Consider the following 17,497-nt stretch of genomic DNA (forward strand, 5'->3'; position numbering starts at 1 on the left):
TACAAATGAGGCAAAAAAGGGGTAAGTGACTTAACCAGCTCATGTAACTAGAAAGTGTTTGAGACCAGATCTGAACTCATGAAGAGAGATCTTCCTAATTCTGACCCTACACTCTATCTATTGTGCCAGCTAGCTGCTAATTGAAAGCTAGTTCCCCCTTTTCCTTAGACCAAGTGTTCTTATCCTGAGATTTGTAAGGCTTTTTTCAAAAATGGTTTTTGATAATTGTGTTTTCATATCAGTGGTTTCCCTTATAACAGTATATATTTTATTTATGCATTTAAAAACATTTTTCTAAGAAGGCATCTTTAGGCCTTTTGTCAGGTTGTCAGTGGAGTTCATTAGACAGTAAAGTTTAAGAACAGCTGTCATTGTCTCTGGATTATGTTGGAATCGATGAATATCTCCAAACCTAGATTACTGAGAGATCATCGTCTGAGGCAATGGATAAATGTTCCCTAGAAGGCCCGTTTGCTAGTTTTAAATAACTGTGGGAAAAAGGGGTGCAGGAAATTATTCATGAATTGTTTCATCGGCTTAGATTAAATATGGATTATACTATTCATCAATTGGGGGGGCAATCAAATTGTTCCTAATCAATTAAATTCAATAAATATTTATTAAGTGCCTGGTATATGCAATGAATTACAGATACAAGGACAAAAAAAAAGAAATGGGAAAACAATTTAATTACATAGGAGTACAATTTGTACAGAGAGAAGTAAACATAAGGCCATTTGAAAAGGGGGATAGCACTGAACTGGAGGGGATCAGGAAAGACTTTCCATAGGAGGTGTTGCATGAAAGGAGCCTCAAAGGAAGCTAAGATTTCTAAAACAAGTAGGTAAAGACAAAGTATTCAGGTATGGAAGGCTAGTCATGCCAAGAGAAGAAAATGGCAAGTGTACCACCAATCTGCAGGAATACCTGGCAGACCAGGTGAGCTGGAACAAAGCAATCTGTATGATTCTCTTCATCAAAAGACTGTTAGTGCTGAAAGAACCCTTAAGAATCTAGTTCAGACTCCTGGTTTTATAGATGGAGAAATGACGCCATAGGTTATTCATGTCCAGTTAAACAAGGATATCTCAGACTTAGACCAATTCAAGGCAATGGGGGCTGGGTGTGGGAGGAAAGGAAGGTATGGAGCAGAGCTGGAATATTATGGTCAAGAGCCCCCCAGGGGACAAAGGAGAGCAGTGCACAAAAATAGAATGCTTTGCTGTTGTTCCTAGGATTTTTTTCTTTCTTCAGTTCCAGAAAGAAGAGGACGCAAGCAACAATACTTACTTAATTCAGAAAGAATGTAGTGAGCTGGGCCAACCAATGAGCTCCACCGGATCTAAATTTTGCGTGAGTATTTTTGCTTAAGTCACTTCTTGCAGTCTTTTTTTTTTTTTTTTTTTTTTTAAGCTATTTCTCCTTCTTAACATGACACTGGTTTCCCTGCTGCTCACAAAAGCTTCAAGGTCAAGCTTAGATTGAAGTATTTACGGAGTCCAGGCACTTATAGGGAAAATCATAGCCAATTCATTCCTTGACCTGGTTTGAACCGGTAGAATCAGTAGACTGTGGAGGGGAAGGAACAAGTGGCCTGACTCTAGGGTCAGGGATTTCTGAGTTCTGAGGTGAACAACAAACTGCTATTAGAAGCAGAAAAAGCTTTTGCATTAAACCCTTTAAATAACATAAGCACAAATGGACCTTTTCTGAATATGGTAAACACTATCTAAAACCAAGGAAGATTTTTATCCATAATGAAGAAATGCTAGAGGTCTTTCCAATAAGATTAGCAGTAAAGCTAGGATGTCCATTATGCCAGTATTGTTTAATGTAGTTGTAGAAATGTTAGATATACCAATAAAGCAAGAAAAAAATGTTGAAAGAATAAGCATAAGCATCATACTCTTGGAAAATGATAGGGTGGTTTATCATATCACCTGGTACCAAGGTAGCATAGTAGTTAGAGCCTTGGGACAGAAGTCAGGAAGACTTGAGTTCAAATCTGTCTGCCTCAGCTTCCTCAATTGTAAAATAGTAACTACATCTGAGGCTATTGTAAGGATCAAATTAGATAATATTTACAAAGTGATCAACAGAATGCTTGGCACATAGTAGGTGCATAATAAATGCTTATTCCCTTCCCCTTCCCTTATTTAGATAAGTCCAGAGGTTTAATTAAAAATTAACTGACATCATAACTATAAGTATCCAAAAATCTGCCTTTTTGTATACTACCAACAAACTCAGTGTAAAAGAAAGATGCAAAGAAATTTTATTTGAAATAATTGCATCATATATAAAACATCTAGGAGTCTACTTACCAAGATACACATAAGAATTATATAAATAGGAGAATCCTTTTGACAGAAGACTTGGAGAAGGATTAATCACTTATGTTTGGGCTATATTAATATAGTAAAAATCATAATGTTACCTAAATTAATCTATAGTTTCAATGCTCTACCAAACTACTAAAAGATTAGTTTACAGAACTATATGAAATGAAAATAAAATTAATCTAGTGAACTAAAAATCAAGACTATCAAAGGAAATAATGGGAAAAAGTGGGAGGGAAAGGTATCTAGCACTACTAGTTCTCAAACTATACTACAAAGCAATAATTATCAAAACAATTTGGTACTGGTTAAAAAATAGCAGTGGAAGAGACCAAGCACACAAGACATAAAAATCACAGTAACATAGTGTTCACTAAATCAAAGAGTACTGATTAATGGGTGAGGGACCCAGTATGCAACAATTATGCAACAATTTCTGAGGAAATTGGAAAATTCTCTGAGAGAAATCAGGTTTACATTAACATCTTATACTATCCACAAAAAGCTCCAAATGGATAGATTAAAAAGCTTATACCATATACGAATTAGAGAAGAAAATAGATATCTTTTAGAATTACAGATAAGAATAATTTTTGGCCAAAGTGTTAAAGGACAGATCAATTCTCTGAGAGCCTCCACAGCTGTGGATCATAACATCTGAAGGAGTTGCAAAGCAGCCTTTGCTGACACATGTGTTGCTGACTGGGAATGAGCTAAATTGGCGGCAGAGGGAAGAGGAGAGAGATCAAAGAACAGCAACAGCCTGTTGCTGCTCAGTCTCCTTATATCATCGATTCTCACAAGAGGAGATCCATTCTGGGTTGGATCTCCAGCAACCACTGTCAGATGGCTCCTGTGTATCCAACAACAAAGGACACAGGGAAATGATCATAAAAATGTGCAATTTTATTACATAAAATTGAAAAGTTTTGGTTTTTTAAGGGCAGCTAGGTGACGTAGTGGAGAGAGCACCACCCCTGAAGTCAGGAGGACCCTGGGCAAGTCACTTAACCTCAATTGCCTCAGAGGAAAAAATAAATAGTCTAAAAAAGGAAATAGTTAATGGCGAGAGTAGCAAATTTTTCTGATAAAGATCTGATACCTAAGATATATAGGAAATTGATATAAATTTATCAGAACAAGAGCCATTTTCCAACAAATAAAGGATAAGAATAGAAAGTTCTCAAAAGAAGATGCGCAAACTATTAACAATATGAAAGAATGTTTCAAATTATTGATAAAAAAGGAAAATTAAAACAATACTAAGATTCTACATCATTTTCATCTGAACAATAAAGAAGACAAAAAAGGAAAATTAGAATAGTTATTTGTAAGAGGAAAGACTAATTGATGCACTTTTGGTAGAGCTTAAAATTAATCCAAACATCCTAGAAAGCAATTTGAAACTATACCTGTAAAATCACTAAAATGTATATTGACCCAGTAATACTAATATTGGACATATACCCCCAAAAAATCAAAGACAGGAAAAGATACATATATACTCTTTAAAAAAATTTAAAAATATGTACCAAAAATATTGATAGCAGCATTTTTTGTTTTAACAATAAACAGAAAACAAAATGGATGTACATCAAATTGAAGAATAGCTCAATAAATTATAGTATATAATAAATTAAATTAATAAGATATAATTATGGTATACAAAATGATCAATGGAATGAATTCAGAGAAACCTGGCAAGTCCCTTATGAATTGATAGAAAGTAAAAACGAACAGAATGAAGGAAACAATTTATGCCATTACAACATTGTAAAAGAAAACAATTTGGAAAAATTTAAAAACTCTGATCAATATAGTGATTGGTTATAATCATAAAGGATGCTTCCTGGCAGATAGTGGATGGACTATAGGTGCAGAATGAGATCTGCATTTTTAAACATAAGCAATCTGTGAATTTGTTTTGTTTGACTACACTTATTTATTATAAAAGTAGGCTTTTATTTTTACAAGAGAGTGTAGAGGAGAACAAATACTGATCTTTTTTTTTTTTTTTTTAAGAATAAAAGAATTTTAGAAAGGAACACAACCAAGTGACACCATGTTGGTGATAACAGGTCAAATTTAACATATACTTTAAAAAAATTATACATAATAGAGATTCACTGATTCACATACAAGTCTTTAAACACACACACACACACACACACACACACACACACACACACACACACGAAAACCAAAACCAGTAAATTGCTCAAATGGCAAAACCTTCTGACCTCTTGGGTGGTCTGAGGCTGCTGCTGCTGCCACCTCCTGGGAGAAGACAGACCAGCTCCAGGACCTTCATCTCTCAGATACTACAGAATTCAACAGGACTAAGATCTCTTTCTGACTTAAAATGGGTCTTTTTCTTACATAATATTTTTTTCCCTCCTGTATCTGCCCTTTGGACTTCATCTTTAGAACAGATAAAACATCTCAATTTTTCCTGATCTTTCCAGCAATTTTATGTGGACTGATGATCAAAAGACTTGGATTTTAGTCCTGGCTTTGTCATATGACCTTGGATAAGTAATTTCACCTCCTGGGTCTTCATATAAAATTTATAATTAGAAGGGACCTTAAATGTAATTTCATCTGACCTTCTCTTTTTATAAAAAAGAAAAACGTTGGCCAGATATGTTATCCCATATCATTTATGCAGCTAGCATATAGAATCATAGGATCATAGATTTAAAATTAGAAAGGACCTCCAAGGTTGTCTAGTCTAATTCTCTTCATTTTACTGGGAGACATTTAGTCATTAAATAACTTGTCTAGGGTCTTAGAGATAAAAAGTGGAAGATTGATTGTTGCTGATCAGTTAGGTCCACCTCATTGGGACCTCTTTTCAGGATTTTCTTGGCAGAGATACTGGAGTGGTTTTCCATTTTCTCCTCCTGCTCATTTTACAGATGAGGAAATGGAGGCAACAATTTAAATGACTTACCCAGGGTTACACAGCAAGTAAATATCTGAGACCAGATTTGAACTCATGAAGATGAGTCTTCCTCTTAACTCCAGCACTAGTGGCAGTATGGCTCCATCTGGTTGCCCTACAAGTTATAGAAATAAGTAAAATTCAGGTCCCATGACTCCTTTAAGTATTTTAAGTTCTACTTTCTTTCTATCACATCACATATATATATGTATATATTACATATACAAATATATTACATGTACACTACATATATGTATATATCATATTACATAATAAAATAGGGACTCAAACCTAGGCTTCTGATGATGAATCCGTGTTCTTTCTTTTTTGCCATGTTCCTTCCTAGTACCCTCAACTGTAAAAATAAATGGGTTAGAATCATTGCTAAGGTCTCATTTAGTTCTAGCTTTCCATTGTCCTTGTCTGATTAATTTTAACCATTGAGAAATTTAATTAGAATAGCCTTCCAAAATGGGTTCTGTTAAAAAGAATGAATTAAGTTTCACATCAAAAAAATAAATAAAAACAAGGTTCTAAGAATGTTTAACTAGATCTGAAATAGTTGTCAAAATCTTTAATAAACCACAGATCCCTTCCTTGGTTGTTGACTTCGCTTTCCTAGGTAAGAAACCAAGAATATATATGCATTTGGGCTAATTGGTTCTTTGAGTTGGAAACAGTAGGTGTTCCCTGAGCCCTTCTTGCCCCTCTCAGATCACCAAAATTACTTCTAGAAGCAGCCATCGTTTATTCACTCCCAACATGGGTCAGAGTCCAATTTTCAATGTTTTTTCTTATCTAGACAGGGTAATTCTAGTGTGTTAAGAAGCAAGGAAGAACTTTGAGGCAATGTGTTGGAGTAAGAAGAACTCCACACTGTGATAGGGCTACCTAAGATCTAATAATTGGTGATAACCTGATTTTTCTAGAATACTGTAATCAATATTTCAAGGACCACTTGTGATCTCCTTTTTTATATATGTTCACAGCATGTTCGGCATTTTGCCAAGAATCAAAGTCAACTTCACTGTCCTATAACAAATGCAGATTTTACTGCCTTCTCTACCCTAAAAACTAGGACATTCACTTTCCTCCAGTCTTATGGCACCTCTTCTGCTCTGCAGTAGCGTTCAAATATCACTGATAATAACTCAGCAGTCATTTCCCAGGCATGTGAGTAATACTATGTCAAAAGCCTTAGAAACTATAGTATTCTGACCTTGCAGAAAATTAGCAGAGTATGCTTATCAGTTCTATGGGTACACTGCCAAATCTCTTCTAGGGATGTTTCTACTTTGAAAGATAAGAGAGGTTCTGTTACCACTGTGACCTTGGGGAGGTCACTTAACATATTTTGCCCTTACTTTCCTCATCTATAAGATGTGGGATGAGGGTGGATTAGATGAGTGTTAAGGCCTCTTTTAGTTCCCATAAGATATTAATTTCTATTAATTTAGAGGTATGTTAATTAAGAGGTATGGGACTTTGGATAAATCATTTTTTTCCCTATGGGTTATCAATTTCCTTATAGTTAGAATCAGAAAATTCAATTAGATAATTTCTAAGGGTCCATCCAACACCAATATTCTATGACTTTAAGAAAATATTACTCTTAATGACATGCTAGTTAAATGTTTAACAATGGACTCTCCAAAAAAAAGTACACGCAACATACTTTTAAGTTCAATCATGATTACATTTTCTTAAGTCTAGACAATTGGTAAAACAATAAATCAATTCCTGATTTGTAGCACTAGCCAATTTACTCCAAAGTGTAAGTGCTCATGCTAAAAATTTAACAATCAGCTCTCCAAAACTGGTATGAGCTAGCTGCAGCACACTTTAGTTCAATTATCAGTTTTTGTTTTGTAAAGAAACTAATTCCACATTGTCCAGTGCCCCAGGCACTTCTTCTCTTTTAGGTAAAAATTACTTGTCTTATTTTGTTTTCTGTTATACTGTCTTTGTGTATATCATGTTTTTCTAGTTTTACTTACTTTACTCTGAATTATTTTTTATATCATAGGATCACAGAACAAGAGTTGGACAGTATCTTAGACAGGCCCAATTCCTTCTTTTTACAAATAAAGAAGCTGAGGTTGTGACTTGTCTAAGGTCACAAAAGAAGTAAGCAGTTAAGATAAAAAACAATAGCTAACCTTTAAGAAATGTTTTAAGGTTTACAAAGCACTTCATTCATATTATCTCACTTGAACTCAGGTTCTCTGACCCCCAAATTGTCATATTTGTTATTTCTTAAAGAACAATAATTTATGTTACATTCAAGTACCACAATTTATTTAGCTATATTACAAACTAATAAGAAGGGAAGGGAAGAAAACAAGCATTTATTAAGCACCTACTATGTGCTAAGCTCTTTGTGAAATACTTTACAAACATTATCTCATTTGATCCTCTGAGGTAGATGCCATAATAATCTCCAAGTGACCTATCCAGGGTGATAGAGGTACTAAGTTGCCTAAAACTAAATTTGAATTTAGGTCTTTCTAATCCCGGACCCAGTTCTCCACTTATCTTGTTTCTAGTTCTTTGCTACTACAAATGAATGAATGAATGAATGAATGAATGAAAAAGTACTTCTTAAGTAGATGTTCGACCTTTCCAAAAACGAGGGATGAGAAAGACCTGAGTTCAAATCTTGCCTCAGTGCTTCTGAGCCTTATGACTGGGGCAAAGTTATTTAATATATAGCTTGCCTCAGTTTCCTTATCTGTAAAATGAAGATAATAATACATCTATCTCTTAAAGTTGTTGTAAGAACTTAATAAGATAATATTTGTAAACTGCTTTGTAAACTTTACAGCACTAAATAAATATTAGCCATTGATGTTTATTTCTAGAGCAAAAAAAGAAATTGGTGGGTGAGGGTGGTAGTGGTGATAATGGAATACTCATGCTCATGGTAGGAAGATGGTTGGAGTGAGACATGGTCAGGGGCCAGAAGGCATCAGGACAAGAATTTCAAAACTGAGTAGTTTATACCCATGGTAGGGAGATATGGAAGGAAGATGACCATGGTGAAGCATTTCAGGAAAACTGGGAGCAAGATGGATATTGTTTTGGTTCTTGCTCATCTGGTCTATTCCATTGATACATTTTTCTATTTTTTTAACCAATGACAAATGGCTTTGATGATTATTGATTTTTAATACAGTTTGAATTCTGAAAGTGCTTCATTCCTACTTTTTCTCATTATTTCCCTGAATATTCTGGACCTCTTATTCCTTCAAATGAATTTTATTATTATTTTATATAGCTCTATAAAGAAACCCTTTGGTAGCTAATTGACATGGCATTAAGTGTGTAAATCAATTCAGGTAGCAACATCATTTTTTATCATATAGCTGCAGACTAACTATGACTATCCCTTCAATTATTTGTCTTTCTTGTTCTCTGTCAAGATTTCTTTGTAACTTTATTTATAGAAGTCTTGAATATATTTTTGTAGATTAATTCACAAAAAATTTCATGAATTATTTAGTTATTTAGTTATTTTTAAATGAGAATTCTCTTTTTATTATTCCCTCCTGGCTTTTGTTTTTGGTATATCTGGTAATACTGATTTGGGAGAGCTTTTTAAAAAGACATTATTTTACTACTTAACTACAAATATTCATTGTCTCAATGTATTTACTCATTCTTTGGGAATTTTTTTTTTTCCAAAAGAAAGGTGGGTCAGTATCAGTGAATTTCTTAAAAGTGACTCTTACAGAGTCAACATGCTTTTATTAACAAGAGGGTCCTGCTTGACTTATTTCTATTTGTTTACATGACTACCATAATGTGGATATACTTTATCTAGATTTGACTGAAGTTTTTGATAAAGTATCTCATTTTTTTTTTTATTGAGACCATGATGAGATATGGTTAAGCAAGAAAGGATAAGTTCTATTTGATTTTGTCTTAAAGTAGTGCATATTTTAAAATAGACAATCATTCACTTATTCTAAGTTTTCAGTTTGCTAGCATTTAATTATGAATAGTAAATTCTGATGCTAATTTTTATTTCTTCCATTTTTTGTAAATTCATCTTAATTTTTTATTTTAGTAATTTGATATTCTTTCCTCTTTTTTCTACTAAATCAAAGGTTTATTAACTATTACTTTTTTTTGAAGAAATATAATTAAATTTTTATCATTTCTATAGTGTTTATTTTTAACTTTTATTTCCTCCTCTGAATTTTTACCTTGTTAATTTGATGTTTCCCTTCTTTTAAAAAGAAAAAAAAAAAGCTCATTAGTTCTTTCTCTTGTCTTAACTTTCTAAATGTATGTTTCCCTGAGTAATGTTTTAGCTGTATCACTGAAAATGTCAAAAGGCTGATCATTATTTTTATAACATAAGTGCTAATTGCTTCTTTGGGTTTTTCTCTCTGTCCCACTTATTATACAAGATGTCATTATTAAGTCATTGTTTTGGTCTTATTTTTTGCTTCTATTCCCTGTGTGAGCTATTATATTTATTTTATTATGGTTTATAGATACTGTATCTAATACTTTAGCCTTTTTTACATCTGTTTACTTTCTCTATTTAACTTTCAATCACATTGTCTATTTTTGTAAATGTATCACATGATACTGAATAATATCCATAGTTTTTATATTTCCATTTAGAAGAATCTATGTTTTCCAAATCTAACAGTTCTAACATTGTTTGGTTTATATTTTCTTTTTCCTTTTTCTTTATTAGATTTATATAGCCCTAAAAGGAGAACATTAAAGTTTCCTATAGTTATTATTACCATTTATATATTTTAGTAATTCAGTTAATATTCCTTTATGAATTCAGATGTCCTGTGATTTAGTGTACGTGCTCAATTTTGATACTATTTCATTTTGAAGACTAACTTTAGGCATAGTTTAGTTTTCTTTTTATCTTTCTCAACATTGCAATTTTTTTATTTTTTGCTTACAACAAGAACATGAATGCAGCCTGTTTTTTAAAAGAAATTCTATTAAATATTAAATACTGTTTGAGACTCATTTTAAATTCTCTTTGTTTTTTGGATTTTTTTGTATGCAAAAAATTGGTAAGTTTTGGTTTCTTACCTATCCTCTTTTTTATTGGATTGCTTAATCCATTTGCATTTAAAGTGATTGTTAGATTTGTGTTTTTCACTTATTTCTTTTGTATTAATTTTTACCCATTCCTTTTTTAAGTAAATTTTTTTTATACTTTTGGTTAGTTTTGCTTATATTACTTTGATCCTACTCTAGTTTCATAAACTCTTCATCCTGGCTTTTTGTTTTCCTACCATTTTAAATTACTTGAATTTACTTAAAATATTAATTTCTCCCTTAAAAACATTCTAAAATGTTTCTTTCACCCCTAATTTGGCTCTTCTCTTTCCCAATTCAGATAAGTATATGGTTCATAATTTTTCTGTTCCCTTCCAACTTGTTATATTAAGTCACATTCTTTTATTTTTCTCTTCTAAGAAATTACCATTTGTTTTTTTTGGGGGGGGGTGTCTGTTTTTTATTCTGTATTTCTTCATTATGTAGTCTATTCTGAGGATGAATTCCTTCATTAGGTAGTTTATTCTCCCATGCATTGGTTTTACCTTTATTTACTGCTTTTTTATTCTTTTTCCTTCATTAAAAGTAGAACTTCTAGAGTCCCAAATCTTCTATTCTACTTCTGGAATTGCCTTTAAATATGCTACCCTATCCTCCTTACTACCCATTGTTTTATATATGTATATATTAATTTATCTTATTTTTTGTTTTGTTGGTGGTGGTTGCCTCTACTGTGTCTCACTCCTGGACATGACAATGAAAAGGGAAACATAGTGTGATGAGATTCACTTTGTAATCCAAGATGGGAAGTTTAATCCTATCTCTGGCGGCCCTTATTATGATCACTTACCACTTTTTAGACCAGATGATTCTTTCTTCAGATCTCCTTACCCCTTACCAATTTGAGTGCTGACTGCATTTTATAATTTGTTCAAAGTTGTCCATTCTGCCATTATTTTTTCTGAAATTCTGTTGAGATCTCTAACTTCCAACTCATTTTCTCTTCTAACATAATTTGGATCCCTCCTAACTTTCCAATCTTCTTATACCTTACTCCCTACCATGTACTCTGCTTTTTAGTGATACTGATCTTCTTAAACGGGTCTTTTCTCAAATGGATTCTTCATATCCCTCCTGCCTAGTAGGCTCTCCCTTCTTATTGCTGCTTCTTAGTTTCCTTCAAATCCCAGTTAAAAACTCACCTTCTACAAAAGTCTTTCTTGATCCCCCTTAATACTAATGCCTTCCTTCTGGTGATTACCTCCAATTTATCATTTATGCATAGTTGTTTTCATGTTGTCGCTCTCACTAAACTGTTTCTTAAAATCAGGGACTGTCTTTTGCATTTCTTTGTAGCCCCAGTGCTTAAAGCATGACTGATACATAGTAGACAATTAATAAATGATTCTAAACTAATATCTTTTTAATGTATTCAAAGTTAAAAACTACTTTGAAATTAAATTTTTATTGTTCCAGAATCTCTGAGGTCCTCATAATTTTTTTTCCTATTGGAAGATTTTGTCATTTATTTCCCTTCAAAGCACAATAGTTCAATGTGTAATGATCTGTCTTTTGTTGTTGTTGTTTTTTAGATACATTTTTCTTTCTTTTACTATTGGTCTATCTGCTTAATAACTAGGCCTGTACCCAGCCTTTTTCTTTTATTGTTTTTGTCGTTCAGCCTTTTATTTTCTTTACAAAATTTTTTATGTATTTAATCTTTTTTCCCAATTATTCTAAATAATTTTTTCACATTTGTTTTTAAAATTTTTGAGTTCTAGATTCTCTCCTTTATCCCCACCTACAGTTAAGAAATCACATGTGAAGTTATATAAAACATTTCCATAAAAGTCAAGTTTTTATGAAAGAAAATGAATCTCCCACCCTAATGAAAATAAAAACCCTTAGAAAAATTAAGTTAAAAAGAGAGATACAGAGAATGCTTCAATCTGTATTCAGATACAACTAGTTCCTTCTCTGGGTATGGATAGAATTTTTCATTATAAATCCTTCAGAGTTGTCACAGATGATTATACTACTGAGAATAGCAAAGTCATTTACAGCTGGTCATTCCAGAATGTTGTTATTACTTTGTATACAATACATTTCCCTTTACTTGAGTTGATGGAGGATTTTCCATATTTTTTTTCCTAAGAGCATCCTGCTCATCATTTCCCATAGAACAATAATATTCCATCACAACCGTATACCACAGTTTATTAAGCCATTCCCCAAATGATAGGCATCCACTCAATTTCCAATTTTTTGCCCTAAGAGTGACCTATGTTATAGGTCACATTCCTTTATGTTTTCCCCCATATCTCTACTGATATTCATGACTACTAGTGACATTATTAGGTCAAAGGATATGCATGAATTTATAGCCCTTTGAGCATAGATCATATCTTTTGATCATATACATACACACACACATACACACACACACGCACACACATATATATGGCTCATTTCCATATGTGTTTGAGAAATAAGGCCTTATCAGAGAACCTTGCTTCAAAATTCTTTTACAATTACTATTACTAACTATATTTCCCCCCTCCCATTTATTTTCTCTCTCCTTTCACCTTGCTTCTCCTCAAAAGTGTTTTGGTACTGACCACTTCCTTTCCCAATATGCCTTCTCTTTTATCACTCTCTCCCCTTTTCCTATCCTATTCTCCTCCTATTTTCCTGCAGAGTAAAGATAGATTTCTATACACCTATTGAGTATATGTGTGTGTGTGTATATATATACATATATATCTAATTTCCTCTTTAAGCCAATTCTTATGAGAGTAAAGTTCACTCACTTTCCAGCAAATAATTTGCACCATTCCACTCTTCTTTTTCCTTTCTCCCTGTACATTCTCTTAGCCCTTAATTTCTCTTCTGGTTTAATTTTTTTCCAGAATGTCATATTCCAAGCCCTCCAGTCCTTTAATGTTGAAATCTGACTGTGGTTCCACTATAATAAATGGTTGCTTTCTGGGATGCTTATATTTTCCTTGATCTGGGAGATCTAGATTTTGGCTATAATATTCCTGTGAGTTTTCATTTTGGATTTCAGGAGGTGATCAATGGATTCTTTCAATTTCTATTTTACCCTCTGGTTGTAGAATATCAGGACAGGTTTCCTTGATAATTTCTTGAAAGATGATGTTCAGGCTCTTTTTTTTTTTAAATGACTTTTAGGTAGACCAATACTTTTAAAATTATCTTTCCTGGATCTATTTTCCAGGTCAGTTGTTTTTCCAATGAGATATTTCATATTTTTCTTTTTTTGTTTTTGTTTTGCTTTATTGTATCTTGATTTCTTATAGTTGTTAGCCTCCATTTGCTCAATTCTATTTTTAAGGAATTATTTTCCTTAGTGTGGAATATATTTGAGAAATGAGGCCTTTGTCAAAGACACCTGCTATCCCAGCTTCTGCTTTCCTTCTAATCTTGGTTGCATTGGTTTTATTTGTACAAAAACTTTTAAATATAATCAAAAGTATCTACTTTGCATTTCAAAATGCTCTTTATCTTGTTTGGTTATGAAACCTTTCTCTTTCCATAAATCTGACAGAGCAGAGTATTAGAGTATTCTTTGCTCTTCTAATTTGATTGGGGGAGCCATCCTTGAAGAATCTGGATGACAATCCATTTGATGCACATATGTTTAGTATTGATATTGCCTCATTGTCTTTGATACCTTTTAGCAAGATTTTATCTCTTTATCTTTATTTCTTTCAATTCAGTTTATTTTTATTTTTATATTGTCTGAGATCAGAATTGCTCCTCTTGCTTTTCTTTTTCATTTCAGTGGATGCATAATATATTCTGCTCCAGCCCCTTATCTTTACTTTGTATGTGTCTTTGCTTCAGATGTATTTTTTTATAAACACACATTGTAGGATTCTGGTTTTTGATCTACTATCTGCTTCTCTTTTATGGGAGAGTTAATCCCATTCACATTCACAGTTATAGTTATTACTTGTATATTGTTCTTCATCCTATTCTTCCTTTCTTTGTCCTCTCTTCTTTCATCCTTTCCTTCCTTATCAGTGTTTTCTTTGTCCTCCCTTCTTTCAGTCCCTGGACCCACCTTTACTTAATCTTCATCCCTCTCAGTTCTCTTGTCAGGTAAGATAAATTTCTACATTAAACTGACTGTATATATTATTTCCTTTTTGAGCCAATACCAATGAGAATAAGGTTTAAACAATTAAAAAAAAATCTATTCTCTCATCTTCCCTTTCACTATAATAGGTGTTGCACACCTCTTCATGTGAAATAATTTACACCATTTTACTTCTCCCTTCATTCTGATCTCTTAAAATTTTTTCCATGTCATTTCCTCAAGTTCACCTTATATCTGTAAGCTCTGTGCTAGCTGCACTATGGTGATATAATTTTTAAGAATTGGAAGTATCATCTTCCCATGAAGGGAAGCAAATAGTTTAGCTCTGTTGAATCCCTTATATGTTCTTTTCCCTTTTTATCTGTCTATGCTACTCTTGGGTCTTGATATTGTAAGTAAAATTTTTTATTTGATTCTGGTCTTCTCCTTATGAAAGCTTGAAATCCTATTTCATTGAGGGAACATTTTTTCACTTTGATGAATTATGCTTAATTTTGCCAGGTAACTGATTTTTTGGTTGTAGTCCTATCTCCATTACCTTTTGGAATATCATGTACTACTACCTTTGATCCTCGAATGCTGCAGCTGCCAAGACTTGTGTAATACTGATTATGGATTCTCAATATTTGAATTGTTTCCTTCTGGTCACGAGTAGTCAAGGCTTTTTCCTTGACCGGATAGTTCTGAAATTTGGCTATAATGTTCCTTGGAGTTTTTATTTGAGGCTCTCTTTCCTGAGGTGATCTGTGAATTCTTTCAATGCCTATTTTCCCTTCTGGTTCCAGGACATCAGGGCAGTTTTCCTTAATAACATTTTGATTTTGGCTTTCAAGTAGTTCAATGATTCTGATTGTTTTTCCTGAATCTGTTTTCCAAGACAGTTGTTTTTCCCATGAGGTAATATAATTTTCTTTGATTTTTTTCATTCTTTTGAATTTGATTGCTTCTTGGTATCTCACAGGACACCAAGATACCTCACAGCTTCCACTTGCCCAAGTCTAACTTTTAAGGTGTTATTTTCCTCAATTAGCTTTTATACTCTTTCATTTGGCTAAATATATATATATATATATATATATATATATATATATATATATATTTAAGATTTTGAAAAATTTAATATTTTTGTTTCCCCCAGTTACATGTAAAATATTTTTTTATATTTGCTTTTATAACTTTTGAGTTCTAGATTCTCTGGCTTTCTCTCCATCCCATCCCCTTTCCCCATTATGAAGGTACTTGTGAAGTTATATAAAAGTCACGTTGCAAAAGAAAACATATATCTCTTCCCCCCTCCAAAAAAAAAAAAAACCTCTCAAGAAAAATAAAATTTAAAAAATTATGCTTCAGTCAGTATTCAGACTATATAGTTCTTTCTCTAGATATGGATAGCATTTTTCATCACAAGTCCTTCAGAGTAGTTGTGAATGATTGCATTGCTAAGAATAGCAAAGTCATTCACACCTGGTCACACCATAACATTGCTATTACACAGTACATTTCACTTTGCTTGTGTTCATGGAGGACTTTCCAGGTTTTTCTGAGAGTATCCTGCTCATCATTTTCCATGGAACAATAATTTCCATCATAATCTTATACCACAATTTATTCAGCCATTCCCTAATTGATAGGCATTCCCTCAAAATCCAATACTTTGCCCTGAGAAAGAGCTGCTATAAATATTTTTGTACATATAGGTCCTTTTCCTTTTTTAAAAATCTCTTTTTGGATTCATGTATTGTTATTAGTAGTTATTAGTTAGTTCAAAAGATATGCCTTATTTATAGCCCTTTGGGCATAATTCATAAATTTTGATCATTTATCAATTAGAGAATAGCTTTTTAAAAAAGTAAATTTGACTTAGTTCCCTATAGACTTGAGAAATGAGTCCTTCATCAGAGAAACTTGCTTCAAAATTCTTTCCCCAATTATTATATTCCCCCCATTTATTCTGTTCTCTCTTCTTTTACCCTGACCTTCCTCAAAAGTGTCTGGTCATTCCCTCCTTCATTATGTCCTCTGTTCTATCCTCCTCCTCCTCCTTTGGCATATCGCCTTTCTCTTCTACTTTCTTGCATGGCAAGATAGATTTCTATAACGATATTGAGTAGATATGTTATTTCCTCTTTGAGCTACCAATTGTACTCTAAGGAAATGTTTCCTTCAGTGGATTTTTATATATCCTCTCCCACTTGACCACTTTTCTACTTTTTAAGCAGTATTCCAAGTTAATTCTTTTTTCATAATTCTTTTGTACCACTCTCATTTCTCTTCACATTTTTTTCTTCTACCTCTTTTATATTTTTTAAGCTCCTTTTTGAGTTTTTCCATGATGGAGACTACTTCCCATTTTTCTTTGGGGTTTTGCCCATAGGTGTTTTGACATTGTTCTCTTTTGAGTTTGAGTCTCAGTCTTCCTTGTCACCATAATAACTTTCTGTAGTCATTTTCTTTTGCTTTTTGTCTTTCCCTTCCCTCCCCTTTCCTTTCTTTTGAATTTGAGCTCTGCTCCTCAGTTAGGAGTTCCGTCTCAGGCTCTTTGTGCTGGCGACTGTAGGCCCTAGCTATTTATCTGGTATGCTAAGACTGCCCTGAGGCCTAAGGGAAACTCTGCCCAGAAAGGGTGAGATGGGGGATGGCTGGTGCTACTGGAGGCTATAGAGGTCTGGCACCTTATCTAGGCTAGATGGGCTAAGCTGGGTTCCTAAAGGTGGTGTCTAGTGGGTTCTGGTGGGGTGTTTTTGCATTTCCTTGGGTTACACTGAAACACTTGGCAGTCTGGCCTCTGGAGCCTGCCTGCTTGCCTCAGGGCTACACTTAAACTTGTGGAGGTTCCCGGAGCTGGAATCTATCCACTTCCGCAGTTATGCCAAGGCACATGTGGGGTCTTTGTGTTGGCACTCATTACACTAGCGCTCAGGATCTCCTGCTGGTTTGTTAAAATAGGGCTTGCTGCCAGCTCACTGGGAAGTTTCCTCTTCTGGACTGTGTCCCCCTTTGCCTGAGTGAGACACTCCCTGTGCTGATCTTCCAAGTTTCCTGGGATAAAAG

The 17,497-nt window shown here is 33.5% G+C and overlaps 1 protein-coding gene across 3 annotated transcripts in view; it reads left to right on the forward strand.

Annotated features, from left to right (window-relative positions):
• The window catches only part of MKLN1 (muskelin 1), a 289,454-nt gene that overhangs the window by 53,181 nt on the left and 218,776 nt on the right, over nucleotides 1-17,497 (forward strand). For all 3 annotated transcript variants that reach the window (XM_031941073.1, XM_031941074.1, XM_031941072.1), the window contains one exon: nucleotides 1,255-1,353. The gene's annotated coding sequence lies outside the window, so the exon portion shown is untranslated. The remainder of the gene's footprint in view (nucleotides 1-1,254; nucleotides 1,354-17,497) is intronic.

The sequence above is a fragment of the Sarcophilus harrisii genome, chromosome 5 (assembly GCF_902635505.1).
Source record: "Sarcophilus harrisii chromosome 5, mSarHar1.11, whole genome shotgun sequence".
NCBI lineage: Eukaryota > Metazoa > Chordata > Mammalia > Dasyuromorphia > Dasyuridae > Sarcophilus > Sarcophilus harrisii.